The sequence below is a fragment of the Gadus chalcogrammus genome, chromosome 6, assembly GCF_026213295.1.
Source record: "Gadus chalcogrammus isolate NIFS_2021 chromosome 6, NIFS_Gcha_1.0, whole genome shotgun sequence".
NCBI classification, from domain to species: Eukaryota; Metazoa; Chordata; class Actinopteri; order Gadiformes; family Gadidae; genus Gadus; species Gadus chalcogrammus.
Window position 1 is genome coordinate 5,154,500 of NC_079417.1, and position 16,175 is coordinate 5,170,674.

At 41.3% G+C, this 16,175-nt stretch overlaps 1 long non-coding RNA gene across 1 annotated transcript; it reads left to right on the forward strand.

Annotated features, from left to right (window-relative positions):
* Positions 1 to 2,857: 2,857 nt before the first annotated feature.
* On the forward strand, positions 2,858 to 6,924 carry LOC130384425 (uncharacterized). The gene is made up of 4 exons (XR_008895874.1): positions 2,858 to 2,959; positions 4,476 to 4,692; positions 4,867 to 4,955; positions 5,988 to 6,924. It is a non-coding gene; the product is annotated as an uncharacterized LOC130384425 (long non-coding RNA).
* Positions 6,925 to 16,175: the final 9,251 nt, after the last annotated feature.

A 16,175-nucleotide genomic window follows, 5' to 3' on the forward strand; every position in this document is an offset into this window, starting at 1 on the left:
ATAATAAATCCTTGTTGTGGTAGAGTTATCATAGGCCGAAATCCTTCCTCCAATTCTTTCACAAGTGGACATCCTCTGACGGACCGGACAATCGCTGAAAACTGACGAATACTCCCACTCCCACATGGTTTGTATGTAGTGCTTATTATTAGCATATATTGAAGGTTGCTTCAATGACTCCTGTTATGTATCATTGTGGTTTAAGCTGTGGTTTGACATGTAGTTAGGGTTATTTTTTTGATTCTCATCCATACAAGCAACCATTTCAACATCTGTCAGGTTGCTAATTCCATTTACTGTCAACACGCCAGCGAGGGGCCGCCGTGGATGGGTGAGCTATTATATAATTTGTCTGTTTTCTGCTTACAAAAAAAAACATATTTTGGATACCGGATAAAGTAGCAATGTAATCAAGTGTGTAAGAGCATTTCAACATTATTTTCGACATTAAAGATTCCATGGCATGAAAATTTCACTTTCTGAGGTTTTCTAACATTAATATGAGTTCCTCTAGCCTACCTATGCTCCCCCAGTAGCTAGACATTTTGTTGGGGGTAAATGGATCACTATAGGCATTCTGCTTCACCTGCTTCGTTTATTCAGATGATTTGAAAAAACGAAGCTCAGACGCGCCATTTTGGAATTTTCCCCGTATGTTGTCATAAGGGGAAATGCCACCTCCCCTTTCTCTGCCTTGCCAGCCCAGAGAATTTGGCCCGCCAATGAGATATGACCGTGCAAGCACCACGTGTGTGTGTGTGTGTGTGTGTGATTACACAACGCAACTGTTGTACACTTCTTTGTTATTTGGATAACCGTTCTGCTGTTGGTGTTATGGCACGTCAGACTCGTTTCTGGTATTTCCACAACGAGACTCGTAGTGGGGGTTATCTCAGCCCTGGTTCAGAAGGAATTGGGGAAAGGAACCTTGGCTTTGACTCCCTGAAGTACATGAACCATGACATGGTGGAGAAAGGGATTGTTGCCCGCGAATGTCTCCCGCTTGAGCCCCGCTTCCCGCTGCCGAGGGACCACCGCCTTGGCGCTGCCTGCTGCAGGAGGCGGTGGTGCCTAAGCGCTGCCCGCTGCCGAGGTGGTGGTCCCTCCTCGGTAGCGAGGCTCCGGCGGAAGACAACCGCGGTCAACAATCACGGGCAACAATCCCTTTCTCCTCCATGTCGTGGTTCAGTCTACTTCAGATTGATGTGGACGTGGGAGAACCAGAGACGTCGGAGTACCCGACGAAGTCGTTTGAGATTCATGATATCGTCTGGAGGCTCACACAGCTTTTTGCCGTGATGATATATATTATATGATATAGATATCTATGTGTAATATGATATTATTTAGATGTAGAGCTCCAGGACTCACGCCGGAACACTGGGAATGTTCTAGAATATTTACAGAACACGGCCAAAGGCTGTGTGCGCCTCGCCATTGCGGTACATCGACTGTAAACAGAGCGCATGGTACCGGGGCCACAAGCTGCTCAGGGCCACACCCCCACCCTCCTCCTTGACCCGCCTCTCTCCTCCTCATTTGCATTAAAGCTACAGACACCGAAACGGCGCTTTCGGGAAAGCTCAATGTGCGACTGGCTCGTAGCGGCTGTAATTCTGCACCACGGCTGAATTTCGGGAACGTCTTCAAATACTGTGTTTGGGGCCCACTAATATCTATATTAAAGCATCCATAAAGTAGCAATGTCATGGAACCTAATTGACCAACGTGGTACAAATACAAAGAAAGTAAATCTCTTTACGGGTGCAGCCATTTTTGTTGTTGAGTCGTACGGTCAGCCTCACTGAACTCGGTATACTCTCAGAATTCCGAGTGGGAACCACCAAAAGAGGGCGTACCTCTGTGAAATACCCCAAGAAAGCTGGGAGATTTCCCAACATGCAACTTTTGCGGGTGGTGTACGAGGCATCTGGAACACACCATATTTACAGGCACTTCGTCGTCACGAAAGATTTGAAACCTGTGTCCGAAGCAGAGTGGAATGTTGAAGTAGTGCTTTTAGGAGAATGGTAAAAATTTCGCTCTTGTTTTCTCTGCGGTCTTATTTCTGTAACAGTTATAACATGGCATATATGTACACAATTATATGACCGTGTTTAAAGCAAAAAAATAAAAATGAATATATATAAATGGTTTTGGCTTCACTGGCCCTTTAAGTACTTCTTGTATTTTTCCCTATCCTCACCTTTCTTTCTATAGTAATGACTTATTGCCAGAAAGAACGTCAGACATGACTAATGTTGGTTATGTGAAAACGAAAGAAAGGCTGATTCACAGTTTCATAGGAAGCCAATGGGTGCAATGCCAGGTTTAGCAACAATTAATGTACAAGTATCTATATTTAAATTTAGAATAAGTCTATTTTGGTGAACCCACACGTCTCCTCACTCCTCACTGAAACTGATGGACTTTGAGTTGGGCTTCATATAAAAACATGGGGTCAAAGTTTTAATTTTAGTTTTAGTGTTCAATAACAAAACTCCACCCATATTATATTATACAAACACATTTTTATTTTAGTTAATTATTACAGTAGTGCACACAGATGTTTTAATGTTGTTCATCTCAATTGCTAAATACTAACTGGCAGAAGGATAATGAGGAAGAGAACGGTCGTAATGGCCAAATGATGGCACACTGCTGAACAAAAGACTGGATGCTATAGGCTGATTCACTGATCATACTATATTTGACCAAATAACTTAAACAAAAAAAGATTACGGGTAATACAATGTTTGACAATGAGTGACTCATTTAACCTGCGGAATAGCACCGATTCACTCATTGGCTGCGGGACACGTGGCGTCGCATCCCTGTATAAAGCACGAACGAGGACGAGTGAAGCCGAACGTTCAGACTGCCCGTTTAAAACCTCGACACTTCTTCGCGCATAGTTCTTCACACCACGTTAACCTGCTGGAGAGAGCTAAGACCTGCTGTAAGTAGTACGCTTCAATGTTTACTATACGATAGTCAATGCCGAGGATGGAGTCGACTTCCAAACATAGGTTCCAACATTGTTACAGCGGTGTTTGGGGATGTGTTTTTTTATCGCCAAGGACCTATTCAAATAACACATTTTTAAATAATCATCGCTGTCGAATATAAGTTTCCTTATGGATTAGATGATTGACTCATGTAAAACGTAGCCTAATTGTAATATCATAATGTCATAGTGTATGGAGAGTTATTATATAGTTATCGTCAATGTCATTATAGTCCTCACTTAAAGGCTATATGTAAAAAGAAAAAAAAAGATCCACTAAAATAGTTTTCGCTTGGCTAAAGGTTGATTTGATGTATAAACATGCAGCCGTAAATCCAATGCCTTCCTTATATGGATTTGGGAAATTTATATCAAGAATTTGGGGCTTTTGTCATCTTTATACTCCACATGCAGCATAATGTTAAGGCCTAGGTAAATAATGCACAGTGTAATAAATAATGCACAAACCCCGACAGCGTGGTGTAGTCTGAAGGGAAGGGTTAACCTGCAGGTCAAATGCGCGCGTATTCATGATGTGTCACTTTTCCACCGTAATAAACTCCATACATGTATGCATAAGGGCCGGCAAAGACTCCGCTGGCGAATTCAGGCCAGTATTTCAGGGGTTAAGGGATTAAATCATACAAAATAGTTTTTTTAGTTTTTTTTTAATATAATTTTAAATCAGTGTGCAACGTCTCCTCACTGGAGCCAAAGCCAAAAGAAACACACGGATCGCACAGAGAAAGGCAGGGCTTCAAGTGTCGTAGGCGTCATCGATTAACAATGATAATATAATAATGCAACAATAATAATTAATTTAATAGATTAACCGGTGAGGATGAAATGTAATGTGGGTGTTGCACACACACGCGTGTTTTCCTTTAGTACTTTCACACACTTTTGTCAGATTAATATGCAATCATCCATTCCAGCTATTCTGAATCATTCTATGACATGCACATAGTTAGTAGGCTGATGTAAACAAACTGGAAACATCACAGATAGACTTTGCTCCGATTTATGAATTAAATAAAATTTCTACTACCCAAATAATTAGTTGGGATTGATGAAGAATTGCTGGTTTAGGTGAAATCAGTTAGGCTACATACAGGGCATGCGCATGCCATTGCACTAAAATTCATGAACTCTGCAAAAAGTGGCTGTAGGAGACACCCCTCTCTGGCCGAACGGAAGGAAAATCAATTTTAGTTTTTGTTGAATCTATAAGTAAACTTTTAGACCAACGATTACACGTTTTCTACTGGTGTCAAGTCGCTTTGTATACGCGTCTTCTAAATTGACAAAACTCACTTACCCAAAACAAAGTGTTTTTACTATATCATTTCAGAGAATTTTAGAAACTTCCACATTGTCAATTAAAAGGACTATGTCTGACACTTGAGAGTGCCCCATCAATGTTTTCTCCCTGCCAGAGCCTAATATCGGATTTTTCCCTCCTTTTCAGATATAACTTTAATACAAAAAAGCTTCATCTCCATCTTCCTAATTCAACCTGGTGTCCAAAACAGAGTTTTTTTCTGCTGCCACTATCGTCATGAGTGAACCTCCAAAGAGGATGGGCTGCCTGACCCAAAAAGATGGGAAGCAAGTGACTGTCATCAAAAATCCGTTTGGAAAAGCATTGAAAGCTAAATCAACCCAAGTACTCGCCCAGTATAAAGGTAAATTAGTCTCTATAATTCAGATTGCAGCAGTGATGGGATTTGGATTTTCTTTTTGAAAATGGAACTATTGCAGATTGGTGTCATTCGGGTCCCACTTATATACAGTATGTGAGTTAATTGACCATTGCCTCCTGCATGATCATAATGTTTGCTTTCTGATTTCATACACAGTGACGTACTATGAGTGGGACATGGATGTTGCTTTCTTATTCAATTATGAAGGACAACACTACTCTCTCAAAGTCGGAAAGGGCCTGGAGGTAAATATAAAGCTATATTTGAATTCATTTTACATTTAAGTTTAGGGCATTTAGTAAACGCTTTCATCCAAAGCGACTTAAAATAAGTACATTTGGCATAAGAAGATGAAACAATATATCACTGTCGGTACAGGGAGGCTACATTTCTGGACTGGTGCTATAAGTTTGATATGTATCAAGTGTATTGGTACCAATCAGAACCAGGGCCTGAGAAGCTGCACACACATCTTGAACTACCGTTGTGAGTGTTGGCACTTCAGCTTCAACCCCAAAGAAATCTGAAAAAATTATATTCTACTCAATGTATGTAACAGTGACAGGTTAGCCATTGGCCCTCTCAATTTCTAGCAACTACAAGAGTGGTGTAATCTGATTTTTCAACAAAAACTCTTGATACAACGGATTGGTAACAGTGGTGACTTGGGAGCCTGTATTTTAAAAGCAACTTTCATAATCTCCTTATAGTTTTACCTATGCTGTACTCTTTGTGCATCATACCTTTGGGCAACCGGTTTCAGTATGTGTCTGTACCTCTACAGGAAATGTACTACTTTCACACTCTGAGGTGCACTCACACTAGGCCATCTGGCCGTGGCCGTGGCCGTTTTCACACCTAACCGTGCTCAAATCTGCCAGTGTGAGTGTGGCAAGTTGGGTGTTTTCGTTTTGGTGTGGGCTAGATCCCAAGACGGGATCACCTCATATTAAAAAGTCTTAGCTGTTTCACGTTATTTTTTGTAACGTCCATTTTTATTAATCATACAATTAACCACAAATGCAAATCATTTTCAGCAGGTTGGCTTTCCCATTTCAGCATTAATCACATGGATGTTGACTCATTTCATATTAAACACAAGTTAGGGAGATGCCCAAGAAAGACAGACATGTTGAGACAAATTAATAATAATGTGTGATGTTAATTGAATTATATAGTTAACTGGTTAGCTTTCAAGCTTCCATTTCAACAATAACACTTATGTGGTCATTATTTACAGTTACCTTTGGAGTTTAACCAGTCTTTTGTGTCCGTAGCTGGTTCAACATGCTGAAAAAGATCTGCCGAAGAACTTGGACAAAGATTACCGCTTTAGGTGGGGAGATGATAAAGGGGATGGGTGGAGGCGTCTGGTGCATAAAAAAGACAACGTGGAGAAGCTCCTCTGCTGTGATGAAAACGGCAAAATTGTCTTGATGGACAAATCGGAAATACGTGGGATGAATTACCTGTTTGATATAAAGGACTGGTTTCTATAAATGCAATTCATTATTATTTTTATGTTGCATACAATATAAAGACAGATAGATACAAAGATACAGAAGAAAAATACACATTTTCTTTGTATCTTTTATCTTTTTAACCTTGTTAAGCACATCCCTGCTTGTACATGTCTGTTATCTTATGACAGCAACAAGGAAAATGTTATAATTTTGTAAGGAATGGCAGAAAACTTTAGCCATTCCTTACTAGAGATAATTCAGAATTTTGTCTTCATATATATTGGGTTCCTTCCTTCATTATGTTCCTGTGCTGAATCCAATTGGGAGAAGACTTGACTCCACAAAAGTGGATAGAAGCAGGCTTTGGGACCATCATTATTCATCTGTGATTGAAAGAGTATAGTATTATCTTAGTACTGTGGAGCTCTGCGGCTTGCACTTGGCATTACAGTGTATTGCAAGACTGGCCAGTGTTCTATGCTACATGTAGACATCGATACAGTTCAGCATCAACAATATGAATATTATTTTACTATATCTATTCTTCTTTTTTTAATACTCTTGTGTTCTTTATTTTTCTGCTGTTATTGTGTACATTGTGGATTTCGTTTGGTATTCTTACACCCTCATTTCCTGTCTGGGACAACAGATTTGAAATGAGACGTGAACTAAATAGAACTGATTGCATCGTTGTTTCCTGCCTTGGATTAATAAAGTACGACTTGTTTTATCTCTTGTAGGTTTTTTTTTAACAAACATACAAGGAACACAGATACTTACAAGAGACATTCAAGATCTACATTAGAGAGTAATGTGTTGAATAATGTGCAATACAAAAATCATTTCCCTTTTGATTTTAGTCAGTGACAGGCAATGTCTTATAGTTACTGCATCAACATTACATCCTCTAGCTAGCCAATCCATTCAGGCAAAGTGTGTGTGTGTGTGTGTGCGTGTGTTTGTGCATGTGTTAAGAGCGTCCTGCATTCTGCCGGAACAACCTGATCTCTTTCTCCACTCGTGCATGGGATTAGGATGACATTGTTTCATGCTCATAGAAAATGTCTTGCTTCCTCTGCATACAGCGAGACTCTCTCCAAGAGCATTCCTTGCACATGGCAACACTGGCTAAAAAATAGCTCAGTAGCTCCCAGTCATTACTATAGGATATTTCCTAGGCAGGCACTTAATCCCTGCTGTCATTTTGGCCTCTGCATACATTGTGTGTGTACATACTCTCTCATTCTCTCTCTCTTATATAGAGAGAGAGAGAGAGAGAGAGAGAGAGAGAGAGAGAGAGAGAGAGAGAGAGAGAGAAACACACAACCTTCTATTCTGTTGGGAGCCTCTGGGTCTCCAGACCCCCTCCAGTATCTGATCAGGCAAGAGTATTAATCACAGTCAAGAGGAAATCCAGCGGGAGCGAAGAGCCACTGAGAGCCACTGAGAGGACACACAGGGTGTGGAAATATGTTGTGTGCTCATCTTTTTTTTTGTCTTTCCATGTCAACGGATAATCCCCTTTGTGGTTTATAGAAAGTTGTCACAGCAGAAAATGTGAAAACTCCCACAAAATGCAACTCATATATCAACTTTATAGATGGTGTCAGTGGCTCTCTTATCTTGCTCAATGATAACACTAGAGGAAAGGTCAGGACAAACACGTATACAGAAAATTGTAATACTTACAACTTACCTAATGTTAAAACGTCTTTATGTTCTTGTTATCTGTCTTTTGGTCAAGAGCTGCAACACAAATCATACTGAATAAAGCAAGAACAAATAAATGCATATATTTGACACCACCATTCTTCATTGTTTTTCCAACCACAAGTGGGAAAAAGTAAGACAAGTCAAACATCTTATTTGGAAGTGTATTGTGATGAGAGACATCTTGCCGTTTTATAAAGATGAACTCAATTCAGATCCAAGGGTAAACACCTATAACATCCCCCCTTATCACTGCATATTACCAATACTTCAACCCATTCCATCTATCACTATCACTCAAACTATAACAATAATTAACAGGATATTTTGAGCACAACTGTGTTAGCCTCGGAGCTTGTCTCTGTGCCCCTGAGCCTAGCATGGTGTGTACCTCTAAAGCCAGCCAGCACCAGCACACCGGGCCCATGCTGAATAATCCCTTCTTTCACTGGCCCAGGGCTCAGTGTGCTATTGCATGCCCTTCACACTCCCTTCTCTCTCCCTCTAACTCTCTCTCCCCCTCTCCCTCCCAGGGACGCAGGAAGTCATATGAAGTGGGGGGTGCTGTATGTAATCGGATGAGACAAAAAAAAAAAAAACCTGCGGCATTGCCTGAGTTCAAGTGTTGTAGTTGCGTCTGTTGTCCACTAGAGGGGGTGCGGCAGCACCCGGAGAACCCCACTTCCTGCGTCCCTGCCCCCTCCCCACCTTTTACTATCTATCTCACTCTAAATCTCTAACTCACAGATACAAAACACTCCTATGGTAGATTTCCTGGGAACTGAGTGAGTGAGTAATTCTCACATGCTGTTCAGAGGAATATGGAAGAGGGAGTTGCTTGGGCCCGGGAAAGGATGGGTGTGGCACTGTGGTTATAAATAATCAATAATCGGGACCTGACTTTTATAGCGAACTCTTCATTGGCTTAATGTTTCACTTTTAAGCAGTGCAATTGGGAGACAGATTTAACCTCAGTTAGTATTGATTGCATGGCGATTGCGTGGCCACCACAGTACAGGTTTTTCTAAATATAAATAATTGTCATGCTACAATGTGGACATCCTGAGGCACTGATTTGGTGGATGTGGCCTAATAGCAGGCTGATATTCTGAAAGGGCAGCTGCGCTTAATTCCTTCCTTTGACTATAGTACGTAGACATGACAATCTGCTGACTATGCCCTAGTCTGGACCCATTATAACTAACTGGCCTTTGTAAACCAGAAGGCAATTCATGGAATTCTGTCCTTTATAGTTTATTTCAATTGCTTGAACACATTTTGCAAAATTTGGCTCATTGTGTCCAAACTCAACACACAAGCAAATAAGACACAACACTGGGAAATAAACCATTCACATCTATGTCAAATTTAAACTCGGCTATCGAAACCTAACCATTCTTTGTAAAAATGGCACTCTGATGACAAAATGATACACACTTGCATCATATGAATACACTTTCAGATCAGCAGCAACACTGGTCTACTTTTTATAAAACACTGCAGTCTTTCATGTTCACTGTTTTTATTCAGTTCCACAGAGGGCACGTTTTCACCACAACCATAATGTACTGTACTGTAATGTACAGTACATTGCAGTACTGTACATTACAGTGCAGTAAATACAGTTTGAGCAAAAATAAAACAAAAATCAACCCTACTGTACTGTACACACAGAAAAACATAGCAATTGTGCGTGGGTGGACTTATGGACCCTGCCGTCTGTTGGGGTCTGGCCATGGGATCTCATCAACATCACATCCAATGTTTTCTCCCGCTAAGCATCGGGGAAAATATTGCCTTGTGTGCCGAATCCATCCATGGATTGACCCTAAGTCGATGTCTCCGCAGGCCTGTTCCATTGCCTGCAGAAGAGGCATGCGAAAATGTGGTTGGTGGTCAATTATGTTACGACCCCGTTGTCTTGTTTTGCTGAGGTTGAATCCAGCCTCATCAATGTAACTAAATTCATGAGGCTGTGCAGCTCCATCCATCTCCAAGATGCTCTGTAACAAAACAAAATACATGGGATACATATTTTGGATGGCATTACTCAAAACACTCAACTACATTACTACACATACAGAACCCCCACCCCATCAAACAGGTACCTGGTACTTCTCTGAATGTATCTATCTGGTACTACTGATACAATGGCACATATTCAGCTGTAACTGGATGACACCAATACTGTATTGTAAATGTAAAGGACTGTAACACTTACCTGTACATATTCACGTTGAAGTCCTTTGACCCTGACACTGTTCCTCTCAAATGGGACCCTGTACAATTGCTTCATGGTAATTTGGTGCTTTACCAAGATGCGTCTGACAGTGGAAATGGTTACTCGCTCTATGTTATTGAATACTTCTCTATCTGCAAGTATTTGTTGCTGCAGCTGGTTGAGACGGTTTGCTCTGACCAGGTCCACAATGGCAAGTTCCTGCTGTTGGGTGAACAGGCGTTGGCGTCCGCCCCCAGAAGGTCTTATAGTCATTCTATGGAAAAAAGCAACCACAAAATGTTACTGTATTGGTTTGCTTATTTTTTACAGTACTGTATGTACTTTACTGTATATACCATAGAAAGTATTGAAACATCTCAATGTAGGTAATCACAGTGTGTCACAAAACTACCACTTTTCCAATTTTAAAATGAGTGAACTTGTACTTTTCTATATTGAAGCTGAAGAGGATATCCCAGTCCCAAAGAGAGAGTTTGATGATCTGAACCTGAGACACAGTCAACTTCAGGAGGACTATGTCAACCTGCGACAGGAGTTGGACACACTACGAGCTGAAAATGTAAAGCTGAAAGAGGAGCTGCAAAAATCTAAGTTTTCCTACACCACTGTTAAGTGCAACATGGTACAATTGCTTTTTCTCACAGGACTGACCTCCGTGGTCTTTGAATGGCTACTTACAAAAATAACAGGCAGCGTAGAAATAATTTGCAAAAAACGTACAGTTGAGGACCACCTTTTGGTTATATTGATGAAATTAAGGTTGGGACTATCTAATACTGACTTGGCATATAGATTTAAGGTATCAAAAACCACCATATCAAATATTTTGCGGAGCTGGGTCCCTGTTATGGCCTTGGTCCTCAAGCCACTCATTAAATGGCCAAGTAAGGGGGCAATACTTAAAAATATGCCCAAAATATTCTAGCGCAACTTTAGAAGATGCCGGTGCATAATAGATTGCACAGAAATGTTCATAGCTAGACCAAGTAATCGGACTTCCAGGGCCCAGACATGGTCAAATTCCAAACACAACAACACCATTAATTATTTGATCGGCATCACTCCAGCTGGTGCAATTTCATTTCTGTCCGCCTCCTGGGTGGGGTGGACGGGTTTCAGACAAGCAGATCACTAAAGAGTCAGGTTTCTTCCAACTTTTGGAGCCTAGGGGTGATGTGTTAGCAGACAGAGGATTTCTCATCAGAGACGAACTTGCGGAACTTGCGGCGTATTCCTCATTTCACAAAAGGAAAAAAGCAGCTGTCTGCACAGGAAATGGACACATCTAGACAACTTTCTCGTGTGAGGATCCATGTGGAACGAGTTATTGGTCAATGGAAAAACTTTAAGATTCAGCGACTACATCAGCTGGTGCACTTCTATATGTGCCCCCCAAGACCTGTGCGTGTGTTCCCTAACCAAAAACCTTGGTTTAATGGGGACATAAAACAAAACATCAGAATTAGACGGGAGGCCTTCAAGTCAGGAGATCAAGAGGAATATAAGAGAGCCCGGTATGAGCTTGAGAAGTCCATCACAGCTGCAAAAAGGGCCCCCTCCCAAAAACTTGAAAGCCTCTACCTGAACAACAACACGCGCAGCATGTGGAAGGGAATCCAGGCAGCTACAAATTACAGGACTACCATGACAACCCCAGACACCCGAGATGCCACCCTCCCAGACAGCCTCAACAACTTTTGTGCCAGGTTCGACAGGCTGAACACAGACACTCCCTCAAAAGCCCCCTGTGACTCCATGGACACTTCCTTCCAGGTTACACACGCACAGGTTCTGAGGGCTCTGAAGCAGGTGAAGCCCCATAAGGCTATGTGACCAGACGGCGTTCATCCAAGAGTCTTGAAGGCCTGTGGGGAACAACTAGTGGGTGTGTATGCTGACATTTTCAATCTTTCCCTATCCCAGGCAATAGTCCCCCGAGTATTTAAATCATCCATAATCATACCGGTTCCAAAAAAGCCTAATTCATCCACGCTGAATAGGGTTAGGCCGGTGTATTTCAGGACGGTGGCGCTAACTTCAGCCCCCATTAAGTGCCTAGAAAAGCAGGTTCTTACCTACATAAACGACACAGTATCAGACACTGTCGACCCATCCCAGTTGGCCTATCACCCCAACTGATCAGTGGATGATGCGGTGGCCATAGCCCTACATCACACTTTACAACACCTGGACAACAGCAGAACATATGTCAGAATGCTTTTCCTGGACTATAGTTCTGCCTTCAATACGATCCGCCCGGGCAAGCTGATTGGTACACTGACTGACCTCGATGTCCCGACTCCCACCCGTAACTGGATCCTAGATTTCCGGATTGAAAGACCACAGGTGGTGAGAGTGGGGAGGCGGTTGTCCGCTGAGCTCATAGTCAGCACAGGTTCACCACAGGGCTGCTGCCTCAGTACCAAACTCTACACCCTGTACACACATAATTGTGCCTCCACACTAGAAAACACCATTGTTATCCAATACGCTGATGACACCACCATCCTGGGCCTCATCAAGGGGGGTCAAGTCAGGCTACAGGAGTGTGATAGAGGAAACTCTCGTCTATGGAGAGGAGAATGACCTCATCCTCAACGTAGCCAAAACTAGAGAGGTAATTCTCTAGCAGACTTCAGGAGGAGTCCTGAAACCTACAGCCTCTTACCAAACAGGGACTGAGGTGGAGAGGGCAGACAGCCACCGATCCCCACTTCCTCCGTGCAATAACGCTGCTACATGTGGTTATACAGTATGGTTGCACTGCTGAATTCAATTTAATTGAATATGTATTTGTAATCACTATCTACTGTGGTGCTCTCTGAAATGCAATGCACAACATGCAATTTGTCCTTCTTTTTTTTTAAAAAAGGACACATTTTTAAATCTTTTATATTTTTTATTATTAATAAAGGGGTCAGCTTAGCTCAGGAGGTAGAGCAGTTGTCTTGTAACCGTAAGGTTGCTAGTTCGATCCCCAGCTCCTTCTAGCTGAGTGTTGATGTGTCCCTGAGCAAGACACTTAACCCTAACTGCTCCTGACGAGCTGGATGTCGCCTTGCATGGTTGACTCTGCCGTCAATGTGTGTATTAACTGATGTAAGTCGCTTCGGATAAAAGCGTATACTAATTGCCCTAAATGTAAATGCACTATTTATTGTCTCATCTCACTCTCTCTCTATCTCTCTTTGTATTAATACTGTACTAGACTTGGGAAGCCCTGCACAAGAATTCATATGTGTTTGGACTTCGGAAGACTGTCACTCCAACCTGACATGTTTTAGGGTCAGTAGAGACCTTTTGAGAAGAACACAAGAAAGATAATAGGCCCCCGACCATTCAGAAAGCACATGAGTTGAGGGGGATTTCAGAGGTGTGTGTGTGTGTGTGTGTGTGCGTCTCAGGGAGGGCTGGTGGGGAGGGTTCCATGTAGATGCTGTTGGTTGTTTTCTCCCCAGCGGGGGGGCGGGCCAGTGTGTTTCTGAAGGGTGCCATGCCTGCTGGTGATCAGAGAGAAGAGGGCCAGTGACATCATGACAGACCATGACAAGTGGGTCACACTGACCCCCACAGAGTTCTCCCTGCTCCAGGACTACGCCCAGTGTAATGACGAATAAAAACCCTTGAACCTTTGAACCTTTGAAAAACCAAAAAAAAAGGGTCAGAAATGCAAATAACCCGATTGCACAACTAGCGAAGAGGATAGCAGAAATGGACAATGCAAAAATTCATGTCTCACCAGCAGCACTTGGGACATTTGTGTCAACTAAGAAGAAGAACATGCCTTTGCCTTGGTAAAGGAAAGAAGGCCAGAAAAGACATGTGTGTGTGATGTGTACAGTCTCGACGCTTTGGTCAGCTTCTTCACCAGTCCCTGCGACTCAAAACTAATTGCTGTAACCATTGCTGTACTGCGCGATGAAAGAGGGAACCAAAAACAAGAGCTGATTGAGGAGAAAAAACTGAAGCACAAGGCAGTTTGTCAACCACACAAAAGTGGCTACATATTTATGCCATTGCTTGATGGCAGTGAAAGGAACTAACCAATCTAGGACAAGTGACAGAAGATGAGAGCTTGGCCGCTAATAGCTGTCACTTATTTAATGTTAGAAGTTTTTAGTTATAATTTAATGATGGTTATTCCCTTTAACTGTTGGATAGCATTGTTCTGCGTTTCCTCTTTTGTTTTTCCCTGTAGAGAGGAGACCATGGAGATGGATGAAGTAATACCATCATGTTGGGTTAAAAATGGTGGTGTATTTTGGCCTACACAAGGAGCTGTGGGAGTGTTGAAGGACTGCAAAGAACCGTGAGGCAAAGAGCTATGTCATATGAACACAAGGCAAATTCCAAAACGTCAACACATACATATGGAGATTTCTTAATTTTCCCTTTTGCATGAACTTTTAAGTATCTCCATCAGTCTCTTATGTATGTTTGGTAATTTCTAGCCTGCTATAATGTCAGTTTTGCACGTGTGTGTGTATTTTGGGGAGACTGTTTTATTGTTTTTTATATCTAACGACAACAACAAATAACCATAAAATTAAAAATATCTAAATGTCAGAAGCACAACACAAATAAACAGTCTCATCCAGAAAATACAACCACAAAATATATTTGAGAGGGAACAGGAGGAAGCAAAAATCTTATTTAGTCCTGCCCCTTCCTCACAAAATGATATCATATACAAATAACAATATTGTCATTCAATAGCCTCAGTTTATTGTTGGCTGTTGGCATGCAAGATGATAACCGCTTAAATAAAAAATGAAACAAGTATTTTATAATAGCCAAACCTGCATGTTTACCCAGTTGCAGTTGTATATTAAGACTTACTCATTTGTATGTATTTTACCATTGCTGTATGTACTTTCAGATGACAAGAATGAATGCGAGAAGTATGATTTTACTACAACTGCTGAATTGAGTGGCTCAGAAGAGGACTTACCGATGAAGAGGAGGCCAAAATAATACATATATCCAGACTACCAAATGGGTATGTAATGCACTTTGACATTTTTTCAATGTTGTAGAATATAACATTTGTTATTGTCTATCAAAGATATATTTAGATGAACCATCTGTCAATGAAGACAGTCAAAAATGATCTTCTCCAGATCTTATGATAAAGAGTACAGGTATGTAATAGATTACGTTTTTTGGTTTTCACATTTATTTTCATACCTCTGTCACAATAATGAGGTTGGAGCAGGGCTTTCTAACTTTTTTGTCAATTCAAACTAATGCAGTCAACACAGGTAGGCCTAATTGTTTGAAAGATGACTACTGTCTTACAGAATGCTTATTACTCATTTTAGGTGAAAAGGCTACCAAGATTCAAAAATGTATTCCTTGTGAAGGTATATGTTAATTTACAGGAACCAATGCACTGAAAGCAATGTCTACATGGCCCCAAGGACTACATCATTGTTACATTGTTTTTTTAAGTGTAAATCAACAAAAGGGTCTCCTTGTACACAGCCCGTGTGATTGTCAGGTAGGGTTAGTAGTAGGAACATTTAAAGTAAAACAGTGAAATAGACCACTGCATGCTGAAAAACTTTAGAGAATCTTTGTGAGCAAGCAACACGTTTCGTCTGTAGCTCCCTCTGATTGTTGCTCACTCAGAACAAAGATTCAGTAAGAGTCAAGCCAAGAAAAGATTAACAAAAGTTATGTGCGTCAAGAACACATCATAGCAGCATTTAATACACCACGACTTTGTTCTTCCAACACCTCCCAAAATGACAAATGCACATTCTGGTAAATATTGCACAACTACCAACACAATGAAATGACACCGCATCCTGCAAATACAATTAATGAGAATCAAGCCAAGAAAAGACTAACAAAAGGTATGCACATCCAGAGCACATCATTTGTAGCATTTGAATCACCACGGTGGCTATGTCAATTAGTCACTACAGTTAAGTAGTTAAATACTTTTTTTATGACTGTCGCCTATTTTTTTACAGATTACTTTGTTCTTCCAACTCCTCCAAAAATGACAGATGAACAGTTTGGTAGGTGATTGTGTGAAACCAGTT